Raw genomic sequence first — 14,907 nt, forward strand, 5'->3', positions numbered from 1 at the left:
GCAGACCATTATACAACTATTTATTCAAATAGCAAGGGAAAGTTGTCTTTCAAATATTTTGCCAAAAATAGGTTGTTATGGTGGAGTTCTGTAAGTGCTTTGTCATAAAAAAATAAAATCACAAATATATTTTTTTTTCTTAAAAAAGTGATTAATCTGTTTAATTTACATCAAAACCACTAATTCGTCTTAGTTCTTTAAAAAATGAATAATGTTTTTGATTTAATTTCTGTAAAATGTTTTATAACATTTTATAAAAATTAAAATGCATACTATGCATGATAAATAATATTATTATACAAAGTGAAAAGCAAGAGCAATAGAGGTCTCTGAATGCCGATGTCGAATATATTCGACATTTGGTATCGAACCTGAGTGACAGACAAATTCAAAATTAATATTTTTTCTAAATTATGGGCTATCAAATGAACTTAAGTACGAAATTTCAAATTTTTATCTCAACAAAAATTTTCGTTGACACTGAAAGGGTTAAAAGTTAACCATACCACAACAGATCTTTGCATTCTTGTCAGGGCAAAATACAACTTCAAAATCTCTAGTCTCTCCCATCCTAAGATGAAGACTGGTGGGTGTCATTTTCTGGCATATATACCTCAGCCCGCTTTCCAGAGGTTCTTCAAAATGGGCCTAAGAAACGGCAATGGTTGCTCTAAGTAATTATATACATAGTGTATAAAGCCTCCAAGTGTATGTTACTCCAAATTGCTAAATTTTCACCAAAACCATTGAAAATTTTGCATCTGAATCCTTGGAATTACGGTATACCCAATATATACCAAATAATGGACACTTTTCCGAATATTTATATCTCTTTAGAATGAACAAGTAAAAAAACATTAAGTTCGGCCGGGCCAAACTTTTAATACCCTCCACCTTAGGGTAAAGGAAACATTAGAAGAAATGAGGCAAAAACCATTAAAATGCCGAATATCGGGAGGTACCGTTATATGTGGGCTCTACCAAATCGTGGACCTACACATGCAAGGTTCCGCCAACGGAGCTAGAACCCATTATGACCTACAAATACCAATTTTCAGACAAATACGTGAAAAAAGGGGCAAAAATCATCAAATTACCGAATATCGGGAGGTACCGTTATATGGGGGCTATACCAAAACGTGGACCTATAATTACAATGACTCGCCACACGAACTGGGACCCATTATGATCTACAACTACCAAATTTTCAGTGAAATTCGTGAAAAAACAGTCAAAAACCATCAAAATACCGAATATCGGAAGGTACCGTTATATGGGGGCTATACCAAATCATGGACCCATACATGCAATGTTTCGCCACCGGAGCTGGAACTCATTATGACCAACAAATACCAATTTTTAGACAAATCCGTTAAAAACTGTGGCAAAAATAATCAAAGTATCGAATATCGGGAGGTACCATTATATGAAGGCTATACCAAAACGTGGACCTATACATGCTATGTTTTGCCACACATACAGGGACCCGTAATGACCTACAAATACCAATTTTCAGACAAATCCGTTAAATAATGTGGCATAAATCATCAAAATACCGAATATCGGGAGGTACCGTTAAATGGGGACTATACCAGAACGTGGACCGATATATCTTATTTTCAATACCAACCATCCTAGACACAATACCCATTGCTCTGCTAAATTTTGGCGCTCTACGTCAAATAATGTGGGCTGTATCGTGATTTCAACAGACAGACGGACAGACAGACAGACAGACGGACAGACGGACATCGTTAAATCGACTTAGAATTTTATGCTGATTATGAATATACATACTTTATGGGGTCTACGACGAATATTTAAGGATGTTACAAACGGAATGACAAAGTTAATATACCCTCCTTTCCAAGGTGGAGGGTATTAAAATTATATCTGAATTATTTGAAAATGCGTCCAAAAACCCTCAAAAAGAACGAACCAATATATGGGGGTTCTGTCGAAATATTTTTCAATTTTTTGGCGCAAAGAATACAGGCGAACGGGCGAAGATAGCTCAATCGATGTAGATTTATTTGCTGATCAAGAATCTATAACTACTATGTCGCTGACGAATATTTCGAGGTGTTGCAAACAGAATGACAAATTTAATGTACCAATATGTTATGAAGGAGGGTAATTCAGAGATTTGTCGAAACATCCGACCTTTCTTCTATGCATACCAAAATGCTTTTCATGATCTTTCAGCAGAATTTTCTGTCTAGCTAAACTAGAGCTTTCCCTGCATTGCCCTTGGTAAAGTTATGATGAGAAATATGAAAAAACAGCTGTGTCATTTTATTTATTTAATATTATTATTTATTTTTTTCTTTTGCCCTACGCAGGCATCGACTAACTTCATATATCCAAAAATGTGGTCCAGTAGATTATAACCAGCAAAATTTTGTCGCCAACAGTCTTTTATAGCTTTCAAAAAAATAATTTTGGCTTTTAACATAGGTTCGGTTAAGCTTTGTTACATCATAAGTAAATTTTCGCTCAGGACAGGATTTTTGAGACTCTAACGTAAAATTTTTCAAAAAAAGGGATAGAATATGAACTACAATTTTGCATTGATAACTAAAAATAGGTTTTTTTTTGAGTTACAGGACTATTTGAGTAAAATAGAGATATATTCAAATTTCTTAAAAAATAATATATTAATAATATCCAGCAAATGGAATTTTATTAGAATTTTTAAATTTCCTTTGACCCTTAAACGTTCATCATATCCTAATATGCCTTCCTCGCTATCCTTTTCCCAAAGATTTCATTGTTGAGGAAAATTTTAAAGCATTTTCCCCCCAAGGGACAACAATGTTATTATTGGGCTAGGGTGAAAAAAGGGTAACATGAAGTGTTATTCAGCATTGTCGGGGCTTTTTTGTCGGGTTGTTGGTGTTTTCTTCTTTTTCTGCTTCTCCTGCTTTGTTATCCGTATGGCCGCATCATGGTGTAGATTGGTGTTGTCGTCGGCAACAATGTGAGTGTTGCATTTTGTGGGTGTTGTACGACATGTAATTCTACATGTGTTCACAGCATTTCATAGATCTGGGCAATTTCTTGTGAACACACCGAACATAATTTTTACTTCTACGGATTTTTTTCTCTTTTTGCATCTATGCTCGCTTGTCTTCTTAGTTTCGTTTTTGCGCTTTGTTCTGGCTTAAGATGCATCTTGAATGAATGAAGGCGTAAATCTTTGTTTTGAGTCCTTTAGCCTTTTTCCGACCATGGAACCCATGGATTGCTCTAAGGATATGCAGTTTTTGTGTTTTTTTTGGTGTGAATGTGAACAAGGATGTGCGTGTGAAAATCTGAAATCTCTGAACTCTGTTGAGCACAGAAAAAGTTTATGCAAATAATGCTGTTTGCTAAAGATTTGTTCGAGCGCAAGTATTTGCGTAGGCGAACAAGCGTTAAGAATGCTTAATTAAAAAAGGCAAAAAAAACTGTACCGAGAAGGCCGGGTAACGTTGACACTCATATGCGGAGGAGCACAAGGTCTAAAAAAGAATTGCCACTAGGATATGCACACACATAACTACATTTTGTGTGAGTGTGTTTGGTTGCCTATAAGCCATTCACACCCTAGCAGTCAAAATCACTCACTTGTTTTTAACTGTAACACACACACACAATCACATTTCTCAAGACAACATGAGATGGGATTCTGAAGTTATACTTTTTAGTTATATAAATATTTATGTAAACTTTACTTCTTACCAAAAGGATAAAATTCTGGGTTTCATTTCTCTGTTTCCCTCCACATTACCCTTTCTAGTAAGTCATAGGAGATGGTATCCAGCATCGGTGTCGTTGGCATCTTAATATTGCTCTGTTATCATGATTTCTGTTCTGCTCAGCTCAGCGTGAGTTGTGTCGTCGGAGTTTTGTATTGCTGTTAATTTTTTTGTCAGAAAAAAATATTTCACAAAAGTTTATTTTCATAAAATATTCAATTATTTGACTTAGTAAACATTTAAATTGAAATCGTCTCATTTACATTGTTTGTCAACGACAAAGAAATGGTTGTGAGTGTGCCGTTTCATAATTGTTTCGAATAAATTAATTTACTAGGATGTCGAGAAGGAAGGGGTTTCAAATGTTTTTGTGTTGGAGTAAAAGAAGTCTTGGTAATAATTTAGAGGATCTATTTAAGAGTAGAAGTAATGTTGGTAGGCATGTATGGTTAAAGAAGTGGAGTGCCTAATTTAAATTAATTTCTTATTTATTTTTGTGGAAATATAACGTTTATAAAATGGTGGGGTAGAGTTACTTTTGGTTTGGCAAACATAAAAAGTTAGAGCCTAAATTTAGTAGCCTATCAGAAGCTTAATTTATTGTACCTCTTTAAAAGTCGCTCATGAAATTTGAATTCAACGATGAGGGTGACCTACACATTGAAACATATTTCAGTAAGATGTGATTTATATATGGAGAAAATTGGAAAACTCAAACTTCATTGTAAATTGGGTTTCTATTTAAAATATTGGAATATTCAAACTATTTCAAGCCGTATTGCCCTGGGGTTATTGTGTTTAAAAACGCAAATTGAAGATTCCACTTACAGGATTATATAATTAGAACTACTTGAAATAATAAAAACTGCTCGACAAGTTGTCAAGGCGATCTGGTTAAATCAATAGTACCAGTGCTTCCTACTGTGTGCAGAGAAAATTTGTATTCACTGACAAACCATAACTTGCTTAATAAGGCGGGACTTCATTTGAATGTAGTCAGGAATCTCGAATTCTGTCAAAAGTTTACATATTCTTATAAAGGTATCGCGTAAATCATCGACTTCAAAGAACCCCAAAGAGAAAAATCTAAAGGTGTTAAATCGCACGATCTTGGCGTCCAATTCTAGTCTTGCGAAATAACACGTTCGGGAAAAGAATAATGTAGCAATTGAATCGTTTCTCTGGCTGTATGACAGTTACGTCGCTCTGTTGAAACCACATGCCCTCCACATTCATTTCTTCAATTCTAGGCAAGAAAAACTGATTATCATTTCACGATGCCGATTTCCTATTTCTCGTTTGTGTTCTAGTTGGGACACCCTTGTGAACAATATTCATCCACTCATTCTTGTAACTTCCGAATAGAATCTAAATTAAACATGTACGAAATAAAAAAGCAGCTAAGATCGGGCATGCCAAAATTTAAATACCCTCCAGCATTTGGATAAAACTTGAAAAATTAAAAAAAAATTCTTCGAAAATATCGAAGGGGCTTTACCAAGACGTGGTTCTGCATAAGCAATGTTTTGTCAAAGCCTGTAGTACCCATTACAAACTTTAAAACTATTTTGCGAAAAAATGGCAATATCATCAAAATACCGAATAAAGGGAGGCGTCGTTGTTGGCTAAATGAAGGCGTGGACCTAGATGGGAAATTTTCCATCATAGGTTGCAGTTCCCATTTCGAACATTAAATACGAAATTTGTAACAATTCCGATGAATAAGCCCCTACAATTACCAAAATACCGAATATTGGGAGGTATTGTTATATGGGGCTATAGGAAGACGTGGGCCTACATACACGATGCATCATAGGTTGTAGTACCCATTACGAACTTTTAATACCAAATTTGAAACAATTCCGGTGAATTATTTCTCTAAAATCATCAAAATAGCGAATATCGGGTGTACCGCTGTATGGGGGCTATCCGATATCGTGGACCTATATAGACATATATAGGGGGAGGTATCAAAGTAAGTGGACCGCTCTATCTGCTCTTCATACCAGATATTGCGTAGGTAAAAATATTGATATGTGCGATAGTTGAAGACAATCATACCATACCATATTTTTATTTTATAAAATTTGACACTTTGTGTGGGAGGTACACGATGAAGTGGGTCGATATCGTCCATTTTCCCATCAGACATAGCACCAATGCAAAAATTTGGATTTCTAAAGTTCGCACGAAATTGGATGATCCTTTTTTCTTCTATACGCTAAATTATTTACCTTTTGTGAGAAGGTACAAGAAGAAGTTGTCCAAAAGAGCCCATCTCTGAACTCGATCTGAGTTTCACGATGGTATTACGATGTGTCAGGTTTCGACCAATTCCGATACTCCCTTCAAGGGTTATCGTGAGGACTAGCCAGACAGACAGACGGACGGACAAACCTAGATCAAAATGTCCTGAATCGGATTTGGTCCAATTTTTTTTTTTTAATTAAGGTCTAAAATTGTTTTGATGGGACACGTTTTGGCCGTATCAATCGATATAGAGGGTATCATTTGGTACGATATATTCCTTCTTCACACCAGACCTTGGGTTTATAAAAATTTTGTGATGTGTGCAAATTGAAGACAATATCACATTTTATAAGAGTTATAATTATTAAAAATTTTGACACTTTGTGGGGGAAGTACCAGAAGAAGTAGACCGATATATTCCATCCTCACACCAGGTTTTGCGTTAGTAGGAAAAATGGGATGTGTAAAATTTTATAGAGTTTATAGAATTTTATAAGAGTTATAATTATACACAATTTTGACCCATTGTGGGGGCGGCACCACCTTTATAAAAGATCTTGTGTTGACAGAAATATTGAGATATATCAAGTCTAAATGGAATCGGATGTTAAATTCGCGTTTTATTTGCTTCATAGGTATTTAAAATTTTAAACCTTTGTGGGGGAGGTACCAGACGGAGTGGACCGATATATTCCATCTACACAGCAGACCGTTGTGGGGGTACGCACCTGACCTAGCTCTGATGCAAATAGTAGGATTATCCCTTCTCTTTTTTTTTTTAAATCGACCCTTTGTGGGGGAGGTACCAAATGGAGTGGACCGATACTGCCCATCTCGGAACTCGATCTAAGTTTGACAAAAATATTACGATGTACCAAGTTTAGATCAAATCAGATACTCCCTTCGAGAGTTATTGTGCGGCTGATCAACAACTTTGGCAAAAATTCTAAAAATACAGACTTAGCCTCACACACACTTTTAATGGTACCGTTTTAGAAGGAAATTCCAACCACCATATCTAAAGGCTCACTTCTACATCAATGACATGCGAAATTTAAAGATTGCAGCTTCAGACGTTTTTTTCTGAAAATTGAGGAACAAAGACTTTGGTACCTATGATAACACCAGGATCAGGAGCCCAACATAACTTAACGAAATGATCTCTCTCAAAAAGTGTCTGAGGTCTTTCCGTTTGAACTGTTGTGTTAATTCCATGATCCTACACTAGCTCAGATTCTTTAGGATGAATCAAATATAGGCTTTGACCTAAGGCTCTTCGATATCTTCGAATTTGTTTACGATTTTAATTTCCTCATATTTCCAACAAAGCTCAGTGACATTTTCAGATGTTCAGTCATCGACTCGGCACCGTTGAAATACTCTAGCTACTCAGACCGATATCCTTTTACCCCGATGAACTTGCGTTCATGTAACACATAGACATTGGGCGGTATTTTTCAAAAAAAAATATTTATATTTACTTCTTCATTTACAAAATATCATGGGGCCTGGGTGGCTCAGTCAGTAGAGCTTTGAATTTTTTAGTTCAAAATATTATACGAAGCTAACTTTACAAATTGCAGAACAAAAACTCAGTGGTAAGATTTCAATTTATAGATTCTCCAAATATTGAAAGTCTTTAAGGTTTAATACTACTTTTCTTGTCCCTAAGTTGCATACCTCCCCCTTCTTTTTGTATTCTCGACAAACTTAAAATAATTCTCCCTATTTGTTTCACTTTCAGATTTTATGGTGCATCAAGGTAAGTTTTCGTAACAAAACTTCAGTAGTCCTTCAAATCGAAAATTAAGCAAAGAGTAAAATTTCCCAACACCTCACATAAATCAATTTTCCAACAAAAAACTTAAATTTTTCCAATATTTACATTACTTTCGAATGAAGACGATCAGGTAAAAGACACGTATTTCAAAAACTCCACTTTTAGTTTGGAAAACCATTGAAAAAAGATTTTTGTAAAATTAAACAAAGATTTTGTAAAGAAACAACAATTTTAAACTTAATATCTGCTCGACTTGCCCCGACTGCAGACTGCAGTTCTTCATTAGAATGAGGAAACACGTCTAGGGCCTCATTGCTTCATCAAAAGTTAATTTGGATTTTTTTTTTTGCCTTCTCCATTTTGATTCTTGACAAAAAGAAAGCCTTAAGAAATGCTGCAACAAAGTTAATTTGAAATTTACAAAAGCCAGCTGAAAGCATCCTGGCATATTTAGGACTAAAGTAACTATTGTTGTTGGCACACACACACACACACTCACACTCGCACTCAAACTTAGTTACGCCCCACAAACAGCCAATATTCTGTAACAAATAAAATCTACAACAGAAGGAAGGGAATCTAACAAAAATAAAATGTTTGAAAAGTACTGGCAACAGAGAGTGAGAGAGAGAAAAAAACCGAAAGAAATCAAAAACAAATTTGATGAAGAAAAATTAGAGGATGAACTTCAGAGGGACCCAGCAGTGGAAACGAAAAAAAAGAACACACGAAACTTAAAACACCAACTGCCTCAGGCATTCTTTGGCCAAAACTCTGTTTGAAAACTCTAATATAAAAACAAGCAAATATAGACACTTTTACAGGATAAAGTAGGAAGGAATCACAGAAGTATACAAACTTACACACAGACACATTCACACACACATTGGCAGACAATTGCATTTATATGAAAAACAGATCGCATTTTTAATATCCTTACATGCATACTGACAGGAGGGGAGGCAGGGAAGAGCAGTCATTCAGCAGGACCTCCATACATAAAAACTATTGACGTAGTTCCTGTTGGCTGTGCCCTGAACGAACTCTGCTGCTGCTGCAGCAGAACTGGAAAATAAAGTTCCTCTTTATGTTTTGTTTATTTTCTTCATGTGTTTGACTGCATGCGGCAAACTTCCGCTTTTTGTTTGAACCTCAAGTCCCCTCCGCCGTCTGCACCTTCTAAACATTACCTCTAATGCCAAACCAAATGCGCCATCATAGATTGTAATATTGAAGAGATATACATAAGTATAAACTCACATGAGTGTGTGTGTGGCTTCATCGTCTTTTTTGAGGCTATGCAACACCAAATATTATTCCATGTTTTAATGTTTCGGCAAGTTCTTGGGCTGCACAACTAACCATTTGTTTTTATTTCCAAGGCACTTTTTCCTGGTTCGATTGTAGTTTTCTTTGCTCTCTCTCCCTCCCTATCTCTCTCAGTTCTTGTTAAACATTAAGTTTATTTTCTTCAAGTGTTGTTCTGCTTTGTCTTTATTTTATTCCTGAATTGTTTTTCCTTTTATTTTGTTTTTGTACTGACATTCCTGTAAAACAATGTTATACTCCTCGGAACACTTGTCCTTGCACATACTCGCCTGGAATAAGGATACTATTAAGCAAACACTTCACTGCAGTATTGCCAAACATATTAAATGCCTCGTTGCATTAGTTTTTATGGAATTTTTTCGGTTATGCAGCTCTTGTCCTTGTTGGATTTTTGTTTTTGTTTTCGTATCTCTAATTTACTTGTGCAAACATCTCTTATCTCGAGTGCAGATAAGTTCAAGTCCATTCAGGTCTAATTAAGACATGAATCTTGAGGTGCTTAATATTTAGGTTTGTTGTTAAATTGAACTTTAATTAAATACGAACACAACTAAAATCGCTTATAAAGTCGTTTAAGGGCCTCCACAAGAGATAGGCTTTACAACCCACCAACAACTTGGGAGATGCATGGGCAGGATAACCTATTAATATGAAAATCTAAACACATTTCCCTCCAGTGGGTTGAACAATACAAAGCAAAATAACTTAATTCCTCATGACCAAGTAATGAGTAACGCAGGCACAGAGTGAATGCGTCCGACTCCAGAGCTGAAGCTTGTGAAAGGTGCAGTACAGTACCATCCAAGAGTTAATTTGTAACCAGTTTAAATGTGGTCAAGTAACAATCAGTTATTTCGGATAGCATATATCTTGTGGCACTTGTCCTACTAATGTGGTTCTGGTTCTACTTCCAACTCAAAATTGAAAAAATTACGCTTAGTGTTACGATCGGACACACCAAACTTTCATATGTTCTAGCATGGGGAAAAGTAAATTATAACTGGATAGTGAGTGGACTTTTCAAAAACTTGGCTGTACAATGCGAGTATTAGGATAACTTCGAACCCTTTCAAATCACTCAAAATCGACTGGTTCCGCAATATAAGGCTTATACCAAAATATATAGGCTGATATTAAAATTATTTTGTTGGGGGAGATGCTATCTACTAGGAATATCAAATTCACATTTTCCAGTGGAATTTTCTAGAGATGTGGTATTTGTTCTTCCTACCTTCCAGAGCACTATTTCCTGTGATAGAACAGCTTATATAGATATGTTTCCCTAAATGCTCTATTAAGCTGAACTTCCGATATGTGGTATTTTCATGATCCTAGACAAGTTTTCTGATTGAGGTCTGTAACAGGCACTACAGGGTGAGTTAAAAAAACTGCAACACAGTCAAACGCCTTAATTTTTACAATTTTTTTAAAATTGTATTGAATGAAAGCAAAAAATGTCGAAAATAGCATCAAATTCTTGAATAAGTTTAGATTTGTTCGAATTGGTTACCTTTGGCACGAATTATAGCCTTTAAACGCCCAATGAAACCGTTACACGCTGCCCAAATGTTGCTCTGTGATAATTTAGACCATTCCCGGCGAAGCGCTTGGTTGAGGTGATCAACAAATTGGTAGTTTTTAGTGTCAACCTTGCTTTCCAAAATACTCCAGACACAATAGTTCAGCGGATTGGTATCCGGAGATTTTGGTGGCCATTGTGCGCTGGAAATGAAGTTAGGAACCTCATTTTGTAACCATTATTGGGTGGCGCATGCTGAGTGCGATGGTGCTGAGACCTGTTCGAAGGTCAAGGTCTGCGGCCAAAATATTTGCGTGCCCAAGGCTTTAATACACCCTCCAGAATATTTTCGCGATAATATTCGGCATTTATTCTGATGTCGATTAATACGAGCGGAGAGCAACCATCGGCTGTTATGGCGGCCCACACCATCATCATGGCCGGCGCTTGAGTTCTGCTGGCCAACCGAAGGTGCACATTTTCAGCTGACCTCTTTGGCAAGTAAACACGATCATTTTATTTGTTTACAAACTGCTGGACAACGAATGTTTTCTCAACGGAGAAAACCAAATCAGGCAGTACACCACTTTCGGCGAAGCGAAGCAACTCTTTTGCTCTTTTGAGTCGATTTTCTTTCTGTTGCGGCGTAAATTCTTGCACTTTTTGGAATATCTATGGCTTTACCCCGAGCTCATTTTTCAATCTTTGCCGAAAGGAATAATGCGATATGTTCAGTTCACGTGCCATTTTTCGGCCATTGCAATGCGGGTTTCGATCAAGTCGCTGCTTTACTTTTCGAACCATTCCTGCTGATGTTGCTGTTTTCTTCCGTCCACATCCTTGATGTCGGGCTATGCTACCAGTATCACGATAACGTGCGATGGTACGAGACGCAAAAGATTTAGTCACACTTAAATGCTGGAGTGCTCTAACGATAACCACTTGTGGTTTTCCAGCCAAATATAAAGAAATCACACTATCACGCTTGAATTCCATCACAAATAACTTGTTTTCTTGAAAATTCTCACCAAAATGCTTTAGTGCGCTTGTAAGCAATATAATGAGCTGTCACTGGAATAATTTTAACAGCTGTCAGACGAATGGCTTTGAAATGACAGCAGTCTGAAATTAGTTGCAGTTTTTTCATCACACCCTATATATGGGAGCTAAATCCAAACCAGAACCTCTATCGACAAATCGACTTATTTCTGAACTGTGTCTGATATCTGGCGCCGAAAATCATTGTTGTGTAGTGCATTTTACGCATGCGAGAGACTGAAAACTCTAAATCGAATGAAACCGATTTTCATAAAAATTTGAAGTACTTTTTTCTAGAGTGAATTCAATCGCATGTGCCAAAATGCAGTCCATTTGGGCTGATATTAACCATTTGGTGTACAATTAGTAAAAAATTGGTTGAAGATATATATGGAAGGTATATCCAAATCTGAACAGATTTTCATAAAATTTGGCAGAGGTATTTCTGGGCTGTATCTGTTACCAAATATAATTGTTGTCGAATGCATATTACGAATGTGAGGGACTTAAACACCAAATCGGATGAAATATATATATAGAAGCTATACCTGAATCGATTTTCACCAAATTTGATGTATTTGCTTCTGGACTCACTTCGGATAGATGTGCCAAAGTTCAGGCCATTTGGACTTGTATTGACCATTTGGTGCACAATTAAGCCGAAATCGGTTGAGCTATATCTAAATCTGAAAAAATACTTACATTTTTTCTCGATGTAACTTACTGAGCTTGTCTATAAATTGACTTAATCCCGTCTGTTTATCACATACAATTTAGAGTCCCGCCGCTTTTCCTCTACCTACCCCGATATACCCGATATCCAATAAAATGTATTTTCCAAGCAGATATTTTCCCTGTGAGTTGAGCATTTTGATTCTGATTAAAGATATTAAATTTTGCATAGTGATTTAAATTTCCATACGGTCCGCTGCATGGTTTATACTGCAGCCATTTGATTTGATTTTATGGTGGATTTTCGCAATTCCTAATTTGAAAAAAATGCTGAACGATTTACGAGTTAGAAGTTCAGCTTAGACACATATCCTCTTCGGTAATACACTCTCTTTATCATCAGACTGATCTAGAATTTCTGATAGGTTGCTTTGGACAGTTTATTTCAATATCTTCTCACCTTCCAGAACGGCAGCGACTAATTTAAAGGTCCTCTCCTTATCTTCCAGCCAAAAAGCCTATAATGTGATATTTTTAAATTTTAATAAGCATAAAATATTCTTGCTGCATTTTAACGTACGTTCAGATCTTTAGAGGACCTCCATAAAATAATAATAACCTCCAATTATTGACATTTCAAGTCCCTTTTCACATTTTTAAACTGAAAACTTAGGTACCTATCAAAAATGTAAAAAATCGCCCTTGTTATGCTATTCCCAAATGTGGATATTTTGCGGAGTACTTATTCCGCCATAGTTTTATTTTTATTTAAGTTGCAAAGAATTTCAATACTTAATGCTTTTTTTATTTTATTATTTTTTCCCAATTTTGAAAAAAAAAACTTAAGAACAACTCTTGATCAGAACTTAATTTCAGGTCAATGAATGCATAAATGTTTTGCACAAACCATAATTATATTAAAAAAATTTAACATCAACTTTTAAACAAGTTTTTTTATTTTTCATGACTTCATGTTAGCTCATGTAAATGAAGAACCAATATATTTTATAACTTGTCCAAGATCCAATGCAGCAATTTAATGCACGAACCTCAGGAACTCTGCACCAAACCGTCGAAGCTCATTTTACCATGCAACTAGCAACAACATACAACAAAGCACACACAAGAGAACAAACACAAACTAAAGTTATTAGACTGCATAGCTAAGAGGCTATCAAACCGCCATTCTTGTAAAGTATTATGAACTTTTTCTCTCGCTGCCACCCATGCAAATATTCCATCGACTACTGAATATTTCCAACCATCTCTGGGCTTCTTAATATTTTACTCTTCACTTTGGAAAAACATTATGTGTATTTGTTTTTGTTGCATTCTGATCACCAATCTTTTGTGTTGGTATGGGGAACAAGTGTTTTTGGGGTTTCTGGGTTCATTGTGTTTCCCAAATAAAATTTTTGTAAAATTTCTATTGTTATTGTTTGCAAGAAATTATCTGATATTTAGAAGACGATTTGTTTGGACAAAAATTATGTGCATTCCTGTAGTAAAGTTTTACAGGAATTCATATAATTTTTCCTGAAGAAGAGTTTCTGTGCGTCTGAGTTGGAATGTGAATAGATAGTCATAAAGTTACGGTATTTAAAGTTATATTAAAAAGAAAATTTGTTAGAGATAATAGTAAAGATTTTCGTAAACCGGCTACATTATCCATATCAATTAAATACATATACAAGTAAAAACTATAAATAAAATTCTGGTGCTCAATAAATCTACTGATTCAATTCAATTTTAAATATAATTATGGTTTTAAAAGTAATAATGCGCATGTGTTCATGTTACATAAATTAAATAATTTAATTTTTTATAAGCTTTAACCGAATAGGAAATCGGTCTACTACGTCCACCAAAAAAGTTCAAGCTGACACAAATGTTTAACATTTTTAATAATCAAACTAAAAATTTTATAATCTCCAAAAATTTTAAAATTGAATCCCAATTTCCTAAAACTTCGCATAATCAAAATTATTTACTTATTTTCGGGTCACTTATAACTCCTCCACATGTGCTCAAATTTTTCAAAAGAATTGCCTCTTTTAAAAGTCAAAATTTGTCTCCCCTTTTCTAAAACTTCGTACGTCCCAACGTAAATACCGACATTAGATAAAAAGTGGGATTTCTCCTTCAGACTCCAGGCGATGAAGCTATGAAAATAATCAAATATTATCATGTTTATATTATTTTTAGATCAAATTAGATCCAATTTTTGAGCGATCATTCGCTATATTTTCTTACCAACATTTTTAGCTATGAAAATAAAAATTCGAGATTTTTTTTATATTTTAAAAACAATCTCTTAGTTGGGTGTAAAATATTTAACATGCACTTTCTAGATAAGAATCATGTTCTTCTTGGACTTCCGGATCAAGAATCGTGTCTTTTTATAATTTTAATGACTGTAAAGCTAAGAATCCCACCGCTACACGACTTTACTGAGGAAGAATGAAACAGAGTTCTAAGAGCTAAATGCATTGACCAGATTGTCATTCATTTCCTTCGTCAAGGTTATTTTTGTCAAATCTTTCTAATACCTCCCAAATCTTTCTCTCTGTAATCTACAA

At 35.3% G+C, this 14,907-nt stretch overlaps 1 long non-coding RNA gene across 1 annotated transcript in view; it reads left to right on the forward strand.

Annotated features, from left to right (window-relative positions):
* The window catches only part of LOC101900233 (uncharacterized), a 329,862-nt gene that overhangs the window by 256,911 nt on the left and 58,044 nt on the right, over nucleotides 1–14,907 (forward strand). Inside the window, exon 11 of the long non-coding RNA XR_009342681.1 lies at nucleotides 7,735–7,752. This is a non-coding gene — a long non-coding RNA (uncharacterized LOC101900233). The remainder of the gene's footprint in view (nucleotides 1–7,734; nucleotides 7,753–14,907) is intronic.

This window comes from Musca domestica, unplaced genomic scaffold, assembly GCF_030504385.1.
Source record: "Musca domestica strain aabys unplaced genomic scaffold, Musca_domestica.polishedcontigs.V.1.1 31, whole genome shotgun sequence".
NCBI lineage: Eukaryota > Metazoa > Arthropoda > Insecta > Diptera > Muscidae > Musca > Musca domestica.